The sequence below is a fragment of the Xyrauchen texanus genome, chromosome 43, assembly GCF_025860055.1.
Source record: "Xyrauchen texanus isolate HMW12.3.18 chromosome 43, RBS_HiC_50CHRs, whole genome shotgun sequence".
Taxonomy (NCBI): Eukaryota; Metazoa; Chordata; class Actinopteri; order Cypriniformes; family Catostomidae; genus Xyrauchen; species Xyrauchen texanus.
This window is the reverse complement of record NC_068318.1, coordinates 14,441,597-14,464,738: the sequence shown is the minus strand read 5'-3', so window position 1 is coordinate 14,464,738 and position 23,142 is coordinate 14,441,597. Positions and strand designations below refer to the sequence as shown.

At 41.5% G+C, this 23,142-nt stretch overlaps 1 protein-coding gene across 2 annotated transcripts in view; it reads left to right on the top strand.

Moving 5' to 3' along the window:
• The window catches only part of LOC127636181 (lysyl oxidase homolog 2A), a 75,408-nt gene that overhangs the window by 20,272 nt on the left and 31,994 nt on the right, over nucleotides 1-23,142 (top strand). The gene's annotated exons all lie outside the window — the stretch shown is intronic.

Below are 23,142 nucleotides of genomic sequence, written 5' to 3'. Positions count from 1 at the left end.
GTCTGAACTGCTACTGGAAGAATTGCTTTATCCAATAGTTACATGAATGCTACTTATATAAGAAATCGAGAAAAAAATACATGCTTGTTATCTCAATGTCACCAGAATTGAACGCCTTGGTGTTTTTTGCATAACAAATCTCACGGGGAGCATGCCCCGGACTCCCCAAGATATAAGGTTTAATAGGCAGATTCAGAGGTCTGCAACCAGGTTTGCAACTAATGAAAAAATGAATAGGCCTACCGGTCTTGTTTCGCACTCTCGCTCACAGACATGCACGAACGGACGAGTTAGGGGCCGTTCACACCGAATGTGTTTTTGCGCACGTCTGTTCTTTTTTCCCCATTGATAAACACATGCTGGACTTTGAAAATGTCTTTGACATTTGCACCGCATCTAGCTTTTTCTTTAGAGTCTCGCGCAAGACTGGCACTGTTTAAACAACATGTCAATTTAAAAAGAACTTCACATTTTCAAAAATGCATATTGAGACACCTGCGCTCTGTTTCATTCGTTGCGCTGCGTCTACGTTGTTTATAGCACATTTTTCACAAAGATTCAACAATCTCAACAAGTTCACGCTGCATAGAGGGGACTGTTGCATTGTTTCATATTATTCCAGATTGTTTGTCACCAGGTGAAGTTTCAGCACATAAACGGTAAGGCAATGCTTTTTTCCCCTTCTGCTCTATGTAAGCATATAGTAACAGTAAACATTACACTAAATACAGCTGTACTAGGAGAAGAAATTAGATAGTAAGCGGGCTGTGTTCAGGCTTAAAATCTGACAATATCATTCGGGACTGGTAGGGTTGGGCCACATGGTCTCGGGTTCGGGTTTAATTTTAAGGCCTGTGCAGACCACTATGCAGATTTCTGTGCCTCCCCTCAGATTAAATCCTGCAGGCGCCCATGGTAAAATGTGAAACATCTCAACAACTCCATCCACACAAACACACAAGTAAGTACAATGGACTAGGATTCAGCGATTCAATTACGTCATTACCTAATGACCTCACAACTAAGTAATTGTAACATTATGTTATGGTGTTCATGCTCAGACATTTAAATTAAGCCATTTGTGAACGCATATTGCTGTTTATTGCATTTTATTAAATTAAATTAAATAACAATAACAATGGTGTTTATTTTCAACAGTGTTTCATTCTGTAATCCTGCACACAACTGACAATATTGATTAGATCTTGGATGAGTTTACAACATTAACATTTTGCAACAAAAGCACCCAATACAGACACCGATGCACAAATGGGATATGTTCTATGTGTCTAAAGCATGTAAAGAGAATAAACTAGTCTTAATCGACTCACAAGAAACATGTTTCATACTCTGCATGCATAATAAATTAAATAGTGAACTTAATTTACATCTCTCAACTGAAAAGTTTTTGCATGTCAGAAATGTACATTTGCCCCAGGCTCGTTTATGTCCTCAGTACACGCATACTCATTGTAGGCCAGAATCAGAATCTCACTCAGACTCCTTGGAACACTTTGACAATTTTTGGACCTGCTCATTCTTTTTGAGTCAGACACAACTGAAAAGCTGACTTTCGATTCTGCCTCTTGGTTGAAGTCATTCATTTCGAACCGGTTCTTTGGCAAATGGTCTAGTAACTTTTAAGAGCCACCTAGCCTGTAAGTTCAACTCACTACTAGCGGTCTGCATTTAGCATGTTATTGCTAATACAGAAGTTAATGAAATTCAGATTTCTTGAATACAAACACAACAAGAAAATAATTTGTAATTTTGTATAAATAGGAGTAAAAATGGCTGCTTATTTCTCAAGGCTTTCATTTGCAAATATTTTTTAAATAACACAAACAGGCATCTGAAGGTTTATAAATGTTTTATTCGGCTACATTAACATCTCAACATTAGTCCTCAGTAATCCTCTGCAAACGTCTACAGTTAATCGGACCTGCTCATTTCATTGAAAGTCGGACAGTTCAACCTGCTGCAGAACCAGTATCCTACAGTTTCAGCTGTGTCTTGCATCACTAATCTGGAATCAGCTTTTTAATTAATCAGCTCAAAAGAATTTGTTCAAGAATCAAACAACTAATATGCTCTTTACATTACTGGTATAGAACCATATATTTGTTTTCAGATTTCTCCACTACACTTGCCATTTCAACTAGATTTTTTCCCCACGCTTCACACACACACACGAGTTCCAGATAATTTGTAAGTATTATGGGCATTAAAATGATGGGCATCTAAGGAGGGTATTACGCACACATTTTACCAGTTCACATATCTGGTGGAAAAAAGCCAAATGTTTTGGCACCAAGACCTTCCACAATGTGAAATGTCCAACATCCACATTACCGAGGGTATATGAAATAAGTGAAATTATACAAGGATCTTAAACTACTTGGATGCTTTTGCTGAATACATGTGCACACCCACTGAATTTAAGAGTGCGGTGTGGAAATAACACTTGGATTTTAAGTGATCACACATTGAACTATGGCTAAAGTGACACCACTTTTACTGCGCAGAAAACAAACCGGTTTAACAGGGTAATGCAATTTGTCCTAGTCGTTACCCTGCTTGATACCTTGGTAATAGGGATTACAAGGATACATCTTCGAAAAGTCAGCCAAGGTTACGGTTCCTCTCAAACTACAGTAAGTAGCAAAAGGAAAAGCTGGATCATGCTTGCTGCACATCCATGTAACGGATACATGTGACCCCATAATTGATGGGTGTAGCCATTTTATACCATTTTGTGTTTTTGTATGCAGTACAAGGTGACCCCACACCAGCGTTACAGTAAAAGCTGAATATACAGGTTAAATAAAAACAACCCCCACAAGTCAGATTTTTGGGAAATTTATTAAGGAGTCTGGAATTACAAAACATGTAGTATTTCAGTTGACACATGAAGAATTTACAAGAACCACTAGCCCTTGACCATAGAGTAGTATCGGCTTGAGGAGCTATAGGAAGGTTGAGAAATAGGAGCGGTCTCTCCAGACACTGAACCAGATCTACTCAAGCTCGCAGAAGGCAAAGAGGTACTGAATGACTTTTGACCAACACTTGGCTTATTAGGCATCAAATTGGATACTAGCTGTGAACCATAGTTGGAGAAACTCTGGGATTGAATATATTGACTGGCTACAGAAGTACTGGTCACTTTTTTGACTAGCTGGCTGACATCTGACTGGGAACCAAACGCCTTTAGTGCCGGAGATGGACCGGAGAACATAGCAGCTCGGGCATTCAAGTCCAGTGAGGGAGTTAAATTGGAATCTGTGGGACGTGGCAATGAAGCAAAGCGACCAGACATCTGGCTATCGGTTGCCGATGAAGGCACTTCAGATGAGGCAAGGAGTCTACAGGGTCTCTCAACCACACCAAAGAGACTCTGGGATGCAGAGATAGGGGTCTTACCACTCGGGGTTAAAGAATTCACAGGAGTGCTCAAGGCATATAAGGGAGAAGAAAACCCACTGGGAGGCTGAGAGCTTTGAGGTGAAAAGCTACTCTGCAAGGCATTTGTACCAGAGCTCTGAATACCATGCACCCAACTCCAGGCTGAAGACGGCAATCTTGGAGGCATTTTGCTCGGAGATGAAGGGGATACACTTGGAGTTAGTTGATGGTACGGTCTGGACATGTGTAAGCTTGCATTCAAGGAAGATACAGAGGCAAGCTGGCTAGTGGGGTTTTGGAGCTGGGCAGATGGACCATCAGTTGAACTACTCCCCTGCACAGACATGGGACCACTGAAAACTGCCAGCTGACTGCCAGACTTGCTCGGAGAGCCCAAACTATATGGACTGGAAGTGCTTTGATCACTGGAAGACTGGGTAGAGACACCAAGGGGTGTGGAACCATGCTTTGCATATGCAGGGGATTCTGGGGTATACTGATTAGATGTGCTTGGAGACTGGGAAAATAGACCACTGTAACCACCACTTCCTACATTCTTGGAGATCAATTGACTGGGACCTCCTTGTGAGGACAGTGAATAGAACTTACTGGGAGCTTGAGAGCTTGGAGAGGTGTTGGGTAATGCAGCTGCACCAGTGGTCTGCAAATCTTGAGTCCAACCTAGAGTAGAAGACTGCAATTTGAGAGATGGGAAGGAGCCACTAGGAGTTGCTGCTTGGTAATACTGACTGGACACAGGCACATTAACCTCCAGGGAATGAGATGCAGGGGCATACTGGCTATAGAAACCTTTTGATTGGATTGCAGATCCAACTGTGGAGTCTGTCCTTCCTTGTGCAGAGACAAAATGACTGAAAGGTGCCAGTTGTGCACCAGCCTTGTTCGGAGAGCTTGAACCATGTAGGCTGTAGGAGCTCGGATCACTGGAAGACTGGGTAGAGACACCAAGGGGTGTCGAACCAAGCTTGGCATATGCAAGGGACATAGGGGTATACTGGCTAGAGGTGCTTGGAGACTGGGAAAATAGACCACTGTAACCACCACTTCCTACATTCTTGGAGATCAATTGACTGGGACCTCCTTGTGAGGACAGTGAATAGAACTTACTGGGAGCTTGAGAGGTTTGAGAAGGTGAGCTGCTTGGGGATTTAGCTGCATCAGGTGTCTGAAAACCTTGAGTGGAGGCTGAAGGCTGCCATCTTTGAGCCATTTGGGTCTTGGACAGTTGATACGCACGAGTTGCTTTGCTTTCCTGGCTAACACCTTGGGGTGACGACAAAGGCACAGACAATGATGAAGACCCATAGGCAAATTGACTTTTGGTTCCTTGAGGCTGGGGTGAGGGGTCAAAATAAGTGCTACTCCCCTGTAATGGAAAGGAAGTGGAATCTGAGAGAGCGTCAGAGATGCCTGGGAAGGTAGAAGTATACTGCCTACGTGAACTCTGAGCAGTGGCAGACTGGCTGAAGACACCTTGGGGTGAGAACACTGAAGTGCTTGCAAATTTACTAGAGGGTGCAGGAGCATACTGACCAAAGGCTTTTTGAGACAGGGGAAATGACCCACTGTAATAGCTACTCTCTCCCTGGGAGGATACAAGTTGACTGGAACCTGCCTGAGAAGGGGAGCCAACCTGTGACGGGAGTTGACTAAAAGCCTGATCACTTATGGGCTGGCTAGAAAAACCAAGAGGTGAGGAACCAAGCTTTGTACATGCAAGATAACCAGAGTCAAGCTGGTTAGAGACCCCTTTAGATTGGATGGAGCCACTGTAAGGACTAGCCATTCCCTGACGGACAAAATGAGAGCTGCCTTGGGAGGCAGGGGCATTTAGATTGGAGGAGCTTAAAACTCTGGACTGGCTAGAAACTAGCGGGGAGGACACCGGAGCAGTTAAATATCTGGAAGGAAAAACCGGGGAATACGGACCAGGGACACTTTGAGGTTTGGGAGAGCTACTTCCTTCTTGCACAGGACTACTGGAAATTGTCCATTTATTGCCAGGGCTATTCAGAGCCCTTGACATATACGGATGACGAGAGCTCTGGTCACTGGTGGACTGGCCAGAAATCCGAAGGGGAAAAGTACCAAGCTTGCTGTACATGGAAACAGGGGAATACAGACTAGACATGCTTTGAGACTGGGGAAAACCACTGTAGCTTCCACTTCGGGTGCTCTGGTCAGTAGTGACCTGCCCATAAACACTTGGAGGCCAGGGACCGAGCCTAGCATTTGTAGGGTAACTGCTACCTCCTTGCGGAGTAGAAACAATTTGACTAGAAGCACTTGCGGATTGTGGCCCAGAGCTGCTCTGTGATGTTGAGGAGTACTGGCTTTGGAGACGCTGTCCACTGGTCAATTGGCTTGCAATGTCCTGAACACTTGAACCGGAGGACCCCTGTGGTTGAAGAAGTGATGTAAAACGGCCTGCATGCTGTTCTTCTTGAGATGGGGCAAATAAAGCAGAAATAACACCACTTTGAACAGGAGACATCGATTGTGGGCCACTGGAATCACCACCTTTCACATACTGTGTGAACGGAGGACACTTGGTCCCACTCTCCTGACTACGGTCAGGGAGCACATTAGAGCCCACTTCAACAGGAGAGATCCCGGTCACTGAGGCCTCCAACACAGAAGACTGGGCTGCACGAGGAGAGAAGGAATTGTGAGGGTGGACACGTGGATAAGCCTCACCTAGAAAATAAACAAATGTTTCTCATAAATTAAATGTTAATATGAAGGGAAATAAGTATATAAATGTTAGACCACATACCCACTTCAATTTCTCACCTTTAAACTTAACAGCATTACTCCAAAACACCAGGAGAGTCACAATAAACCTACAATTAAAAAACAAAAATAAACTTTCCCCTTTTATTATAACACTAACAGTATCCCTCATAACAACACATAGAATAAACAAACTTACCTTTTCCACCCCTGATCCATAGCAGGAAAGACAAAGAAACCAAACAATTTTCTCGTTCACCTTTTCAGAACACCACTTCATCACCAAACTCCAAGCACACATGTCATATGAGGTAAATGTCTTTTATAGGCCTAATCAGATCGAATGACTAATCACGTGACTAATTACTTTAAACAGTGTTCACCTGGGATTGGGACTGGTTTTTTATGGATGAACAATGACAGTGTTTGCGCCAATATAATCACATTGCTCAATTTAGCTGTTATTTTGAAATTATTTAATTAAATAATTAAAAACATCCTGAACAAAGCAACAACGTTCTACTTTTTACTTGGGCTCAAAGCTCATGTTTCAAAATTGGCTTCATTTTCTAAATGCTCTAATACCCTCTGCTGATCAGTCAAAGCAGTGCCAGATTTGAACTTTGCAATGTCTATATTAGGCTTCCTCGTTGACTATATAAAATATATAATGTTTTGTTCATTTCAAAACATTTGTCATGTATGTGACTGTGGTTCTATGACTGGTGAGAGACTGCCAGTGGACACTACTGAGTGGAATACCTTCATGTCTCCCTTTTTGCTGAGAACCCAGTATAAAAGCTGTCACCTTGACATTTTTCGATGACATGGTCATGTATAAATGTCCAACACGCAAGTCTTCTCGCTGTGCCGAGTGACAGGAGGCTCTGGCGGTCTTCTGCCTGTAATAGAACCACGGTTACATACGTAACCAACATTCTATTTCCTTAACTCTAGACCTCCAGAGGACACTACTGAGTGAAAGACGAATAACAAAGCTGTCACTAGGGTCCATTGCTATAGTGACTAGCAGGATTGCAAAGTCAAATACATTACATTTACATTTGCATTCAAGGTATACCTTTTATTTGGATGTGTGTACCCTGGAAATCAAACTTATAATCTTGTTATTTTTGGTGCCATGCACTACCCATTGAGCTACAGGAACTATATTCTATATTATATTACAGTAATTATACTCAAAGTCTTTCCCATTATGCTAAGTATTGACTTGATTTCTTTTAACTATATCACAAAGAGATAATTGAATTACAATTATTTAGAACCTTTTGACATTTTTTGGATGAAACATCAACACAGAAAGCATTCATATGAATACTCAAATTGCAAATCTACTGTGAAGCTGGCGATTGATGACTCACATTTCCATCACAAGAGCGTCTGGTTATCCTGCACTATTTTGTAATTAGTTTAGAAGTGTACTAAATTAAGCCTAATCAAAAAAATTACATGTAGAATGGCATTTCACCGGGTCGACCAGACCTTTATAAAAAAGAATTGTAAAAAAGTAATCACTTAAATTTTCCAATGAGCAAGTCTGAGTAACAAAGTCATTATCAGCCATTAAAGTCATGATTTGAGTGAATGTAAATACATTTACACACAGTTGTTGTAGCGCCTCTAGTCAAGTCAAGTCAAGTGGTTTTTATTGTCGTTTCAACCATATACAGTTAGTACAGTACACAGCGAAACGAAACAACGTTCCTCCAGGACCATGGTGCTACATAAAACAACATAGGACAAACCCAGAACCACATGAGACTAAATAACATACCTATATAAAGTGCACATGCAAATGTTTGCAAAAAGTACAGGACAGTACAATAAATAACTAACAATGAACAGGACAATAGACACAGTAAGAGACAGTGCAGCTCCGACCAGTACACAGTAGCGCAAAAGATGACAGTTTCTAAAAATGCCAAATGTAAACATAACATACTATGAGATAGTGTTCAGTTATTGAGGTAGCAGCCAGTTATAAAGTGACAAAATTAAAGTGCAACTCGGGACACATATGTGTGTGTGTGTGTGTGTGTGTGTGTGTGTGTGTCAAACCAGTCTCTGAGTATTAAAGAAGCTGTTACACAGTCTGGCCGTGAGTGCCCAAATGCTTCGGTACCTCTTGTCAGATGGCAGGAGGGTAAAGAGTTTGTGTGAGGGGTGTGTGGGGTCATCCACAATGCTGGTTGCTTTGTGGATGCAGTGTTTTTTGTAAATGTCTTTGATGAAGGGAAGAGAGACCCCAATGATCTCCTCAGCTGTCCTCACTATCCTCTGCAGGGCTTTGTGCTCCGAAACGGTGCAAGTCCCAAACCAGGCAGTGATGCAGCAGCTCAGGATGCTCTCAATAGTCCCTCTATAAAATGTAGTGAGGATGGGGGATGGGAGATGTGCTTTCCTCAGCCTTCGAAGAAAGTAGAGACGCTGCTGGGCTTTCTTGTTAACAGAGCTGTTGTTGAGGGACCAGGTGAGGTTCTCTGCCAGGCGAACACCAAGGAATTTGGTGCTCTTGACGATCTCCACAGAGGAGCCATCGATGTTCAGCGGAGAGCGGTCACTCTGTGCTCTCCTAAAGTCAACAACCATCTCTTTTGTTTTGTCGACATTCAGAGACAGGTTGTTGGCTCTACACCAGTCCGTTAGCCGCTGCACCTCCTCTCTGTATGCTGACTCGTCGTTCTTGCTAATGAGACCCACCACGGTCATGTCATCGGAGAACTTGATGATGTGATTCGAGCTGTGCATTGCTGCACAGTCATGAGTCAGCAGAGTGAACAGCAGTGGACTGAGCACACAGCCCTGGGGGGCCCCAGTGCTCAGTGTGGTGGTGGTGGAGATGCTGTTCCCGATCCAGACTTTATCCACATTTTGTTATGTTACAGCCTTAATCCAAAATTGATTATATTCATTATTTTCCTCAAAATTCTACAAACAATACCCCATAATGACAACTTGAAAGAAGTTTGTTTGAAATCTTTGTAAATGTATTAATCACAAGTACACAAGTATTCACAGCCTTTGCCATGACACTCAAAATTGAGATCAGGTGCATCCTGTTTCTACTGATCATCCTTGAGATGTTTCTACAACTTGACTGGTGTCCACCTGTGGTAAATTCAGTTAATTGGACATGATTTGGAAAGGCAAACACCTGTCTATATTTGGTCATGAATACTGGTGCATGTCAGAGCACAAACCGAGCCATGAAGTCCAACGAATTGTCTGTAGACCTATGAGACAGGATTGTATCGAGGCACAGATCTGGGGAAGGGTACTGAAAAATATATTCTGCAGCATTGAAGGTCCCTATGAGCACAGTGGCCTCCATCATCTGTAAATGGAAGAATTTTGGAACCACCAGGACTCTTCCTAGAGCTGGCCGCCCGGCCAAACTGAGCGATCAGGGGAGAAGGGCCTTAGTCAGGGAGGTGACCAAGAACCTGATGGTCACTCTGACAGAGCGCCAGCATTTCTCTGTGGAGAGAGGAGAACCTTCCAGAAGAACAACCATCTCTGCAGCACACCACCAATCAGGCCTGTATGGTAGAGTGGCCAGACGGAAGCCACTCCTCAGTAAAAGACACATGACAGCCCATCTGGAGTCTGCCAAAAGGCACCTGAAGGATTCTCAGACCATGAGAAACATAATTCTCTGGTCTGATGAAACAAAGATTGATCTCTTTGGCCTGAATGGCAAGCGTCATGTCTGGAGGAAACCTCTTCACATGGCCAATACCATCCCTACAGTGAAGCATGGTGATGGCAGCATCATGCTTTGGGGATGTTTTTCAGTGGCAGGAACTGGGAGACGAGTCCGGATCAAGGGAAAGATGGATGCAGCAATGTACAGAGACATCCTTGATGAAAACTTGCTCCAGAGCACTCTGGACCTCAGACTGGGGTGAAGGTTCATCTTCCAACAGGACAACGACCCTAAGCACACAGCCAAAATAACAAAGGAGTGGCTACGGGACAACTCTGTGAATGTCCTTGAGTGGCCCAGACTTGAACCCGATTGAACATCTCTGGGGAGGTCCGAAAATGGCTGTGCCAACCTGATGGAGCTTGAGAGGTCCTGCAAAGAAGAATGGGAGAAACTGCCAAAAAATAAGTGTACCAAGCTTGTAGCATCATACACAAAAAGACTTGAGGCTGTAATTGGTGCCAAAGGTATTGAGCAAAGGCTGTGAATACTTCTGTACATGTGGTTTTTTTTAATTTTTTTTTTATAAAGTTTCAAAGATTTCAAACAAACTTTCACGTTGTCATTATGGGGGTATTTTTTGTAGAATTAAGGAAAATAATAAATTTAGTCCATTTTGGAATAAGGCTATAAAATGTGGAAAAAGTGAAGTGCTGAGAATACTTTCCGGATGCACTGTATGTGGGTCAAAAAGAGGTGAAATCTAGATGCTTGTTATTTATAAAAACAAATGGTAATTTTATGAGTAATTTACATTTTAAATTGTTTATAGATATTTTATTGAATTCTAAAGACTTTCAGATATATTGAAAATGAAGTATACACTTTTGAGTGAGAATCCAAAATTCTCAAGTATTACAAAAATATGGGCAATTTCCATGTTTGGTGGTAAAATGCAGTGGTACGGCCATAGACTGACCTGAGAAATGTTTACACTCAGAATATTTTTCCAATCATGAAATGTGTCCCGTATTTCAATTGGATGTTTAAAAGAACTAGCCATTCCCAATTTGTGAATGAATAATTCGTTTGAGTCGGTTCTTTTCAGTGAATTGGTCAAACGGGCTTGTAAAATGTTCCGAATCGATTCATGATTCAGTACAATTCGTTCAGATCGCCCTCTCACTGTATCATTTGGAGTGGTTTCTCACGCTGTAAAACAGTATCTAGGAATTTACGAATACAGTGCTGGATACAGTGTAAATATACCTACAGTCAACTGAAACAAAAGGCTGTCTTTTTGAGAGACTTCAGTTAGTGCTGTGTCATGTGAACAAGGGGCTGTTCAAACCGAATGTATTTTTGCATCTGCTCGTAAAATCATTTTCCATGTAAACATTCGCTAGATGGATGTCTTTTGACAACTGCGTCACGTTTCACTGCATTTTTAGCATCTCTCATGGGAGCGCTGCGTTTTTAGACATCATGTCAAGTTAAAAAAACACTTCTTCAACTGATAAAAACGCACTTGAGACACCCGCGTTCTGCTCTCTTTGTTGTGATGCATTTTGCTTTATTTTTTTTAGCACTAAAACGCATCTGCCTGAACGGCTACTGGAAGAAATGCTTTAGCCAATAGTTACATTAATGCTACTCATATAAAAAATTGAGAAAATAAAGAATGCTTATCTCAAAGTCACCAGAATGAAATGCCTTGTTTTGTGCTAAACAAATCTCACAGGGGAGCATGCCCCCAGACCCCTTTAGATATAAGATTTAATAGGCAGATTTAGAGGTCTGCAACCAGATTTGTAACTAATGGGAAAATAAACAGGCCTACCAATCTTGTTTCGCGCTCTTGCTCACAGACATGCGCGAACGGACGGGTTAGGAATCATTCACACAAAATGTGTTTTTGTGCACGTATATTCTGTTTTCCCATTGATAAACACATGCTGGACGAATGTCTTTGACATTTGTAGCACGTCTCACATTTACTTCAGCATCTCGTGCAACACCATTAAACACCATGTCAATTTAAAAAGAATTTCACCTTTTCCGAAACGCATATTGAGACACCTGCGCTTTGTTTCATTCAATTAAGTTACAATAACAATGGTGTTTATTTTCAACAGTGTTTCATTCTGTAATCCTGCACACAACTGACAATATTGATTAGATCTTGGATGAGTTTACAACATTAACATTTTGCAACAAAAGCACCCAATACAGACACCGATGCACAAATGGGATATGTTCTATGTGTCTAAAGCATGTAAAGAGAATAAACTAGTCTTAATCGACTCACAAGAAGCATGTTTCATACTCTGCATGCATAATAAAAAATAGTGAACTTAATTTACATCTCTCAACTGAAAAGTTTTTGCATGTTTCAATAAAAAAAAATTATAAAACGTCATAATTTCCAGTATGTTTTGTTTGTTATTAAAGAAATGTACATTTGCCCCAGGCTCGTTTATGTCCTCAGTACACCCATACTCATAGTCTCACTCAGACTCCTTGGAACACTTTGACAATTTTTGGACCTGCTCATTCTTTTTGAGTCGGACACAACTGAAAAGCTGACTTTCGATTCTGCCTCTTGGTTGAAGTCATTCATTTCGAACCGGTTCTTTGGCAAATGGTCTAGTAACTTTTAAGAGCCACCTAGCCTGTATGAGTTCAACTCATTAATTTCGAACTCTCTCTTAGAGTACTAGCTGTCTACATTAAGCATAATTTTACAGAAACATACATCTGAAGGTTTATAAAAGTTTTATTCGGCTACCAGGAACATCTCAACACAAGTCTTCAGTAATCCTCTGCAAACTTCTACAGTTAATGGGACCTGCTCATTTCATTCCAAGTCAGACAGTTTGACCTGCTGCATAGCCAGTAGCCTACAGTTTCAGCTGTATGTCTTGCATCACTAATCTGGAAATCAACTTTTTAATTAATCCGCTCAAAAGAACGATTTGTTCAAGAATCAAACAACTAATTTGCGCTTTACATTACTGGTATAGAACCAACTATTTGTTTTCAGATTTCTCCACTACACTTGCCATTTCAACTTGATTTTTTCCCCATGCTTCACACCGGGTTCACACACACACACACACGAGTTCCAGATAATTTGTAAGTATTATGGGCATTAAAATAATGGGCATCTAAGGAGGGTATTACACACAGCATTTTACTAGTTCACATATCTGGTGGAAAAAATGTCTTGGCACCAAGACCTTCCACAATGTGAAATGTCCAACCTCCACATTACAGAGGGTATATGAAAGAAGCGAAATTGTGCAAGGATCTTCACCTACTTGGATGCTTTTGCTGAATACATGTACACACCCACTGAATTTAAGAGTGCGGTGTGGAAATAACACTTGGATTATAAGTGATCACACATTGAACGATGGCTAAAGTGACACCACTTTTACTGCTCAGAAAACAAACTGGTTTAACAGTTTAACACAATTTGTCCTAGTCGTTACCCTGCTTGATACCTTGGTAATAGGGAGTACAAGGATACATTTTCGAAAAGTCAGCCAAGGTTACGGTTCCTCTCAAACTACAGTAAGTAGCATAAAAGGAAAAGCTGGATCAAAGCTTGCTGCACATCTATGTAACTGATACATGTGACCCCATAATTGATGGGTGTAGCCATTTTGCATTTTTTTTTTTTTTTATTAATGCAGTACAAGGTGACCCCCGCACCAACTTTACAGTAAAAGCTGAATATACAGGTTAAATAAAAACAACCCCCACAAGTCAGATTTTTGGGAAATTTATTAAGGAGTCTGGAATTAGAAAACATGTAGCATTTCAGTTGACACGAAGAATTTACAAGAACCACTAGCCCTTGACCATAGAGTAGTATCGGCTTGAGGAGCTATAGGAAGGTTGAGAAATAGGAGCGGTCTCTCCAGACACTGAACCAGATCTACTCAAGATCGCAGAAGGCAAAGAGGTACTGAATGACTTTTGACCAACACTTGGCTTATTAGGCATCAAATTGGATACTCGCTGTGAACCATAGTTGGAGAAACTCTGGGATGGAGTATATTGACTGGCTAGAGAAGTACGGGTCACTTTGTTGACTAGCTTGCTGACATCTGACTGGGAATCAAACCCCTTTAGTGCCGGAGATGGACCGGAGAACACAGCAGCTTGGGCATTCAAGTCCAGCGAGGGAGTTAAATTGGAATCTGTGGGACGTTGCAATGAAGCAAAGCGACCAGACATCTGGCTATCGGTTGCCAATGAAGGCACTTCAGATGAGGCAAGGAGTCTACAGGGTCTCTCAACCACACCAAAGAGACTCTGGGATGCAGAGATAGGGGTCTTACCACTCGGGGTTAAAGAATTCACAGGAGTGCTCAAGGCATATAGGGGAGAAGAAAACCCACTGGGAGGCGGAGAGCTTTGAGGTGAAAAGCTACTCTGCAAGGCATCTGTACCAGAGCTCTGAATACCATGCACCCAACTCCAGGCTGAAGACGGCAATCTTGGAGGCATTTTGCTCGGAGATGAAGGGGATACACTTGGAGTTAGTTGATGGTACGGTCTGGACATGGGTACGCTTGCATACAAGGAAGATACAGAGGCAAGCTGGCTAGTGTGGTTTTGGAGCTGGGCAGATGAACCATCAGTAGAACTACTCCCCTGCACAGACATGGGACCACTGAAGACTGCCAGCTGACTGCCAGACTTGCTCGGAGAGCCCAAACCATATGGACTGGAAGTGCTTTGATCACTGGAAGACTGGGTAGAGACACCAAGGGGTGTAGAACCATGCTTTGCATATGCAGGGGATTCTGGGGTATACTGATTAGATGTGCTTGGAGACTGGGAAAAGAGACCACTGTAACCACCACTTCCTACATTCTTGGAGATCAATTGACTGGGACCTCCTTGTGAGGACCGTGAATAGAACTTACTGGGAGCTTGAGAGCTTGGAGAGGTGTTAGGTGATGCAGCTGCACCAGTGGTCTGCAAATCTCGAGTCCAACCTAGAGTAGAAGACTGCAATTTGAGAGATGGGAAGGATCCACTAGGAGTTGCTGCTTGGTAATACTGACTGGACACAGGCACATTAACCTCTGGAAAATGAGATGCAGGGGAATACTGGCTATAGAAATCTTTTGATTGGATTGCAGATCCAACTGTGGAGTCTCTCCTTCCCTGTGCAGAGACAAAATGACTGAAAGGTGCCAGTCGTGCACCAGCCTTGTTCGGAGAGCTTGAACCATGTAGGCTGTAGAAGCTCGGATCACTGAAAGACTGGGTAGAGACACCAAGGGGTGTAGAACCAAGCTTGGCATATGCAAGGGACACAGGGGTATACTGGCTAGTGCTTTGAGACTGGGGAAACGGACCACTGTAACCACCACTTCCTATATTCTTGGAGATCAATTGACTGGGACCTCCTTGTGAGGACAGGGAAGGGAACATACTGGGAGCCTGAGAGGTTTGAGAAGGTGAGCTGCTTGGGGATTTAGCTGCATCAGCTGTCTGAAAACCTTGAGTGGAGGCTGAAGGCTGCCATCTTTGAGCCATTTGGGTCTTGGACAGGGAGTACGCACGAGTTGCTTTGCTCTCCTGGCTAACACCTTGGGGTGAGAACACTGAAGTGCTTGCAAATTTACTAGAGGGTGCAGGAGCATACTGACCAAAGGCTTCTTGAGACAGGGGAAATGACCCACTGTAATAGCTACTCTCTCCCTGGGAGGATACATATTGACTGGAACCTGCCTGAGAAGGAGAGCCGACCTGTGACGGGAGTTGACTAAAAGCCTGATCACTTTTGGGCTGGCTAGAAACACCAAGAGGTGAGGAACCAAGCTTTGTACATGCAAGATACCCAGAGTCAAGCTGGTTAGAGACCCCTTGAGATTGGATGGAGCCACTGTAAGGACTAGCCATTCCCTGACGGACAAAATGAGAGCTGCCTTGGGAGGCAGGGGCATTTAGATTGGAGGAGCTTAAAACTCTGGACTGGCTAGAAACACCTAGCGGGGAGGACACGGGAGCAGTTAAATATCTGGAAGGGAACACCGGGGAATACGGACCAGGGACACTTTGAGGTTTGGGAGAGCTACTTCCTCCTTGCACAGGACTACTGGAAACTGTCCATTTATTGCCAGGGCTACTCCGAGCACTTGACATATACGGACGATGAGAGCTCTGGTCACTGGTGGACTGGCCAGAAATTCTAAGGGGAAAACTACCAAGCTTGCTGTACATGGAAACAGGGGAATACAGACTAGACATGCTTTGAGACTGGGGCAAAGCACTGTAGCTTCCACTTCGGGTGCTCTGGTCAGTAGTGGCCTGCCCATAAACACTTGGAGGCCAGGGACCGAGCCTAGCATTTGTAGGGTAACTGATACCTCCTTGCAGAGTAGAAACAATTTGACTAGAAGCACTTGCGGATTGTGGCCCAGAGCTGCTCTGTGATGTTGAGTACTGGCTTTGGAGACGCTGTCCACTGGTCAGTTGGCTTGCAATGTCCTGAACACTTGAACCGGAGGTCCCCTGGGGTTGTAGAAGTGATGTAAAACTGCCTGCATGCTGTTCTTCTTGAGATGGGGCAAAGAAAGCAGAAATAACACCACTTTGAACAGGAGACATCGATTGTGGGCCACTGGAATCACCACCTTTCACATACTGTGACAACTGAGGACACTTGGTCCCGCTCTCCTGACTACGGTCATGGAGCACATTAGAGCCCACTTCAACAGGAGAGATCCCAGTCACTGAGGCCTCTAACACAGAAGACTGGACTGCACGAGGAGAGAAGGAATTGTGAGGGTGGACACGTGGATAAGCCCCAACTAGAAAATAAACAAAGGTTTCTCATTATAAATTAAATGTTAATATGAAGGGAAATAAGTGTATAAATGTTAGACCACATACCCACTTCAATTTCTCACCTTTAAACTTAACAGCATTACTCCAAAACACCAGGAGAGTCACAAGAAACCTACATTTAAAAAATAAAAACTTTCCCCTTTTATTACAACACTAACCAGATCCCTCATAAAGACATAGAATAAACACACTTACCTTTTCCACCCCTGATCCATAGCAGGAAAAACAAAGAAACCAAACAATTTTCTAGTTCACCTTTTCAGAGCAACACTTCATCACCAAACTCCAAGTACACTTGTCATATGAGGTAAATGTCTTTTATAGGCCTTTAATGACTAATCACGTGACTAATTACTTGAAACTGTGTTCACCTGGGATTGTGACTAGTTTTTAATGGATGAACAATGACAGTGTTTGCGCCAATATAATCACGTTGTTCAATTTAGCTTTTATTTTGAAATTAGTTAATTAAATAATTAAAAACATCCTGAACAAAGCAACAACGTTCTACTTTTTACTTGGGCTCAAAGCTCATCTTTCAAATTGGCTTCATTTTCTAAATGCTCTAATACCCTCTGCTGATCAGTCGAAGCAGTGCCGGATTTGAAATTTGCAATGTCTATATTAGGCTTCCTCATTGACTATATCAAATATATATTGTTTTGTTCATTTCAAAACATTTGTCATGTATGTGACTGTGGTTCTATGACTGGCGAGAGACTGCCAGTGGACACTACTGAGTGGAATACTTTCATGTCTCCCTTTTTGCTGAGAACCCAGTATAAAAGCTGTCACCTTGACATTTTTCGATGACATGGTCATGTATAAATGTCCAACACGCTTGTCTTCTTGCTGTGCCGAGTGACAGGAGGCTCTGGCGGTCTTCTGCCTGTAATAGAACCATGGTTACATACGTAACCAACATTCTATTTCCTTAACTCCAGACCGCCAGAGGACACTACTGAGTGAAAGACGAATAACAAAGCTGTCACGAGGGTCCATTGCTATAGTGACTAGCAGGATTGCAATGTCAAATACATTACATTTACATTTGCATTCAAGGTATACCTTTTATTTGGATGTGTGTACCCTGGAAATCAAACTTATAATTTGTTATATTTGGTGCCATGCACTACCCATTGAGCTACAGGAACTATATTCTATATTATACAGTAATTATACTCAGAGTCTTTCCCATTATGCTAAGTATTGAGTTGATTCCTTCAACTATTTTGTGAATAACAAGTCACAAAGATATAATTGAATTAAAATTATTTAGAACCTTTTGACATTTTCCATTGATTCAGTTATGCATGCAGAATGAAGACGTGCATTAATAATGTGTTGGATGAAACATCAACACAGAAAGCATTCATATGAATACTCAAATTGCAAATCTACTGTCCTTGTGCATTGTATGCTGTAGTAGGGGTGGGCAATATACCGATAGACACGACCTGACCAATAGTGATTTAAAATGCAGAAGGGAAATTAAAAAGTACAATTTCTGAAGCAATTTCATTTCCTGCTCCTTCTTAGACTCTTTCATGTCATGTGTCAGTTTTACTTCTTGGCTGGTCTTGAACCATGGTCTATCAGGTGAGCTACTGCATAAGCTGAATGTGTTGGAATAAGTGTATATATCAAGGTGGGTATGTAATACAATCATTACAATCAATTGTTTTTCAAAAGATGTTTTAGAGTTTGTGTCGATATAATAAAATAGCAGGGTCTGAGTAACAGATAGAAAAATAAGTATTTGTAAAGTCATTATCAGCCATTAAAGTCATGATTTGAGTGAAAGTAAATATATAACACATAGTTGTTGTAGCTCCTCTAGTCAAGTCAAGTGGTTTTTATTGTCGTTTCAACCATATACAGTTAGTACAGTACACAGCGAAACGAGACAACGTTCCTCCAGGACCATGGTGCTACATAAAACAACATAGGATAAACCCAGAACCACATGAGACTACACAGACTAAATAACATTTCTACACAAAGTGCATGTGCAAACGTGTGCAAAAAGTACAGGACAGTACAATAAATTACTAACAATGAACAGGACAATAGACACAGTAAGAGACAGTGCAGCTCCGACCAGTACACAGTAGTGCACAAGATGACAGTTTCTAACAATGCCAAATGTAAACATAACATATTTTGAGATAGTGTTCAGTTATTGAGGTAGCAGCCAGTTATAAAGTGACAAAATTAAAGTGCAACTCGGGACACATATGTATGTGTGTGTGTGTGAGCGTGTATTTATCACTTTGTGGGGACCAAATGTCCCCATAAGGATAGTAAAACCCGAAATTTTTGACCTTGTGGGGACATTTTGTTGGTCCCCATGAGGAAAACAGCTTATAAATCATACTAAATTATGTTTTTTGAAAATGTAAAAATGCAGAAAGTTTTCTGTGAGGGTTAGGTTTAGGGGTAGGGTTGGGTTTAGGGGATAGAATATAAAGTTTGTACAGTATAAAAACCATTATGTCTATGGAAAGTCCCCATAAAACATGGAAACACAACGTGTGTGTGTGTGTGTGTGTGTCAAACCAGTCTCTGAGTATTGAGGAGTCTGATGACTTGGGGGAAGAAGCTGTTACACAGTCTGGCCGTGAGTGCCCGAATGCTTCGGTACCTCTTGTCAGATGGCAGGAGGGTAAAGATTTTGTGTGAGGGGTGTGTGGGGTCGTCCACATTGCTGGTTGCTTTGTGGATGCAGTGTTTTTTGTAAATGTCTTTGATGAAGGGAAGAGAGACCCTTCCCTCCCAAGGAATTTGGTGCTCTTGACGATCTCCACAGAGGAGCCATCGATGTTCAGCGGAGAGCGGTCACTCTGTGCACTCCTAAATTCAACAACCATCTCTTTTGTTTTGTCGACATTCAGAGACAGGTTGTTGGCTCTACACCAGTCCGTTAGCCGCTGCACCTCCTCTGTGTATGCTGACTCGTCGTTCTTGCTGATGAGACCCACCATGGTCATGTCATTGGTTAACTTGATGATGTGATTTGAGCTGTGCATTGCTGCACAGTCGTGAGTCAGCAGAGTGAACAGCAGTGGACTGAGCACACAGCTCTGGGGGGCCCCAGTTCTCAGTGTGGTGGTGGTGGTGGAGATGATGTTCCCGATCTGGACTGACTGAGGTCTCCCAGTCAGGAAGTCCAGGATCCAGTTGTAGAGTGAGGTTTCCAGGCCCAGCAGGTTCAGCTTTCCAATCAGGTGCTGGGGAATGATTGTGTTGAATGCTGAGCTGAAGTCTATGAACAGCATTGAAACGTATGAGTCCTTTTTTATCTAGTGTTCATTTCACCTGGAAAATGCAGGGAATTGTAACTGCAGACACGTATACTCAAGTTTTCACTATGAGGCCAGGTTGATATTAACACCAAATGTAGTAACATGTATAATTTGACAGACATGTTATAGATTTATATTAAAACTACAAAAGGGCAAGGAGAAGTCTATTTATTTTTATTTTAACAAGGGCTGCTTTAATGCAAAAATAAAACAAACTTTCACGTTGTCATTATGGGGTATTGTTTGTAGAATTAAGGAAAATAATGAATTTAGTCCATTTTGGAATATGTCTGTAACATAACAAAATGTGGAAAAAGTGAAGTGCTGAGAATACTTTCCGGATGCACTGTATGTGGGTCAAAAAGAGGTGAAATCTAGATGCTTGTTATTTATAAAAACAAATGGTAATTTTATGAGTAATTTACATTTTAAATTGTTTATAGATATTTTATTGAATTCTAAAGACTTTCAAATATATTGAAAATGAAGTATACACTTTTGAGTAAGAATCCAAAATTCTCAAGTATTACAAAAATATGGGCAATTTCCATGTTTGGTGGTAAAATGCAGTGGTACGTTCATAGACTGACCAGAGAAATGTTTACACTCAGAATATTTTTCCAATCATGAAATGTGTCCCGTATTTCAATTGGATGTTTAAAAGAACTAGCCATTCCCAATTTGTGAATGAATAATTCGTTTGAGTCGGTTCTTTTCAGTGAATTGGTCAAACGGGCTTGCAAAACGTTCCGAATCGATTCATGATTCAGTACAATTCGTTCAGATCGCCCTCTCACTGTATCATTTGGAGTGGTTTCTCACGCTGTAAAACAGTATCTAGGAATTTACGAATACAGTGCTGGATACAGTGTAAATATACCTACAGTCAACTGAAACAAAAAGGTGTCTTTTTGAGAGACTTCAGTTAGTGCTGTGTCATGTGAAGAAGGGGCTGTTCAAACCGAATGTATTTTTGCATCTGCTCGCAAAATCATTTTCCATGTAAACATTCGGCATCTCGTGCAACACCATTAAACACCATGTCAATTTAAAAAGAATTTCACCTTTTCCGAAACGCATATTGAGACACCTGCGCTCTGTTTCATTCAATTAAGTTACAATAACAATGGTGTTTATTTTCAACAGTGTTTCATTCTGTAATCCTGCACACAACTGACAATATTGATTAGATCTTGGATGAGTTTACAACATTAACATTTTGCAACAAAAGCACCCAATACAGACACCGATGCACAAATGGGATATGTTCTATGTGTCTAAAGCATGTAAAGAGAATAAACTAGTCTTAATCGACTCACAAGAAGCATGTTTCATACTCTGCATGCATAATAAAAAATAGTGAACTTAATTTACATCTCTCAACTGAAAAGTTTTTGCATGTTTTAATAAAAAAGATTATTATAAAACGTCATAATTTCCAGTATGTTTTGTTTGTTATTAAAGAAATGTACATTTGCCCCAGGCTCGTTTATGTCCTCAGTACACCCATACTCATAGTCTCACTCAGACTCCTTGGAACACTTTGACAATTTTTGGACCTGCTCATTCTTTTGGAGTCGGACACAACTGAAAAGCTGACTTTCGATTCTGCCTCTTGGTTGAAGTCATTCATTTCGAACCGGTTCTTTGGCAAATGGTCTAGTAACTTTTAAGAGCCACCTAGCCTGTGAGTTCAACTCACTACTAGCTGTCTACATTTAGCATGTTATTGCTGATACAGAAGTTAATGAAATTCAGATTTCTTGAATACAAACAACTAGAAAATAATTTGTAATAATTTGTATAATGAGTAAAAATGGCTGCTTATTTCTCAAGGCCTTCATTTGCAAATATTTTTTAACAGAAACAGACATCTGAAGGTTTATAAACGTTTTATTCGGCTACATTAACATCTCAACGTTAGTCCTCAGTAATCCTCTGCAAACTTCTACAGTTAATCTGACCTGCTCATTTCATTGAAAGTCGGACAGTTCCACCTGCTGCATAGCCAGTATCCTACAGTTTCAGCTGTATGTCTTGCATCACTAATCTGGAATCAACTTTTTAATTAATCAGCTCAAAAGATTGATTTGTTCAAGAATCAAAACACAACTAATTTGCACTTTACATTACTGGTTTAGAACCATATATTTGTTTTCAGATTTCTCCACTTCACCTGCCATTTCAACTTGATTTTTTCCCCACGCTTCACACCGGGTTCACACACACACACACACACGAGTTCCAGATAATTTGTAAGTATTATGGGCATTAAAATAATGGGCATCTAAGGAGGGTATTACACACAGCATTTTACTAGTTCACATATCTGGTGGAAAAAAGCCAGATGTTTTGGCACCAAGACCTTCCACAATGTGAAATGTCCAACCTCCACATTACAGAGGGTATATGAAAGAAGCGAAATTGTGCAAGGGTCTTCACCTACTTGGATGCTTTTGCTGAATACATGTACACACCCACTGAATTTAAGAGTGCGGTGTGGAAATAACACTTGGATTATAAGTGATCACACATTGAACGATGGCTAAAGTGACACCACTTTTACTGCTCAGAAAACAAACTGGTTTAACAGGGTAACACAATTTGTCCTAATCGTTACCCTGCTTGATACCTTGGTAATAGGGAGTACAAGGATACATCTTCGAAAAGTCAGCCAAGGTTACGGTTCCTCTCAAACTACAGTAAGTAGCATAAAAGGAAAAGCTGGATCATGCTTGCTGCACATCCATGTAACTGATACATGTGACCCCATAATTGATGGGTGCATCCATTTTATACCATTTTGTGTGCAGTAAAAGCTGAATATACAGGTTAAATAAAAACAACCCCCACAAGTCAGATTTTTGGGAAATTTATTAAGGAGTCTGGAATTAGAAAACATGTAGCATTTCAGTTGACACGAAGAATTTACAAGAACCACTAGCCCTTGACCATAGAGCAGTATCGGCTTGAGGAGCTATAGGAAGGTTGAGAAATAGGAGCGGTCTCTCCAGACACTGAACCAGATCTACTCAAGATCGCAGAAGGCAAAGAGGTACTGAATGACTTTTGACCAACACTTGGCTTATTAGGCATCAAATTGGATACTCGCTGTGAACCATAGTTGGAGAAACTCTG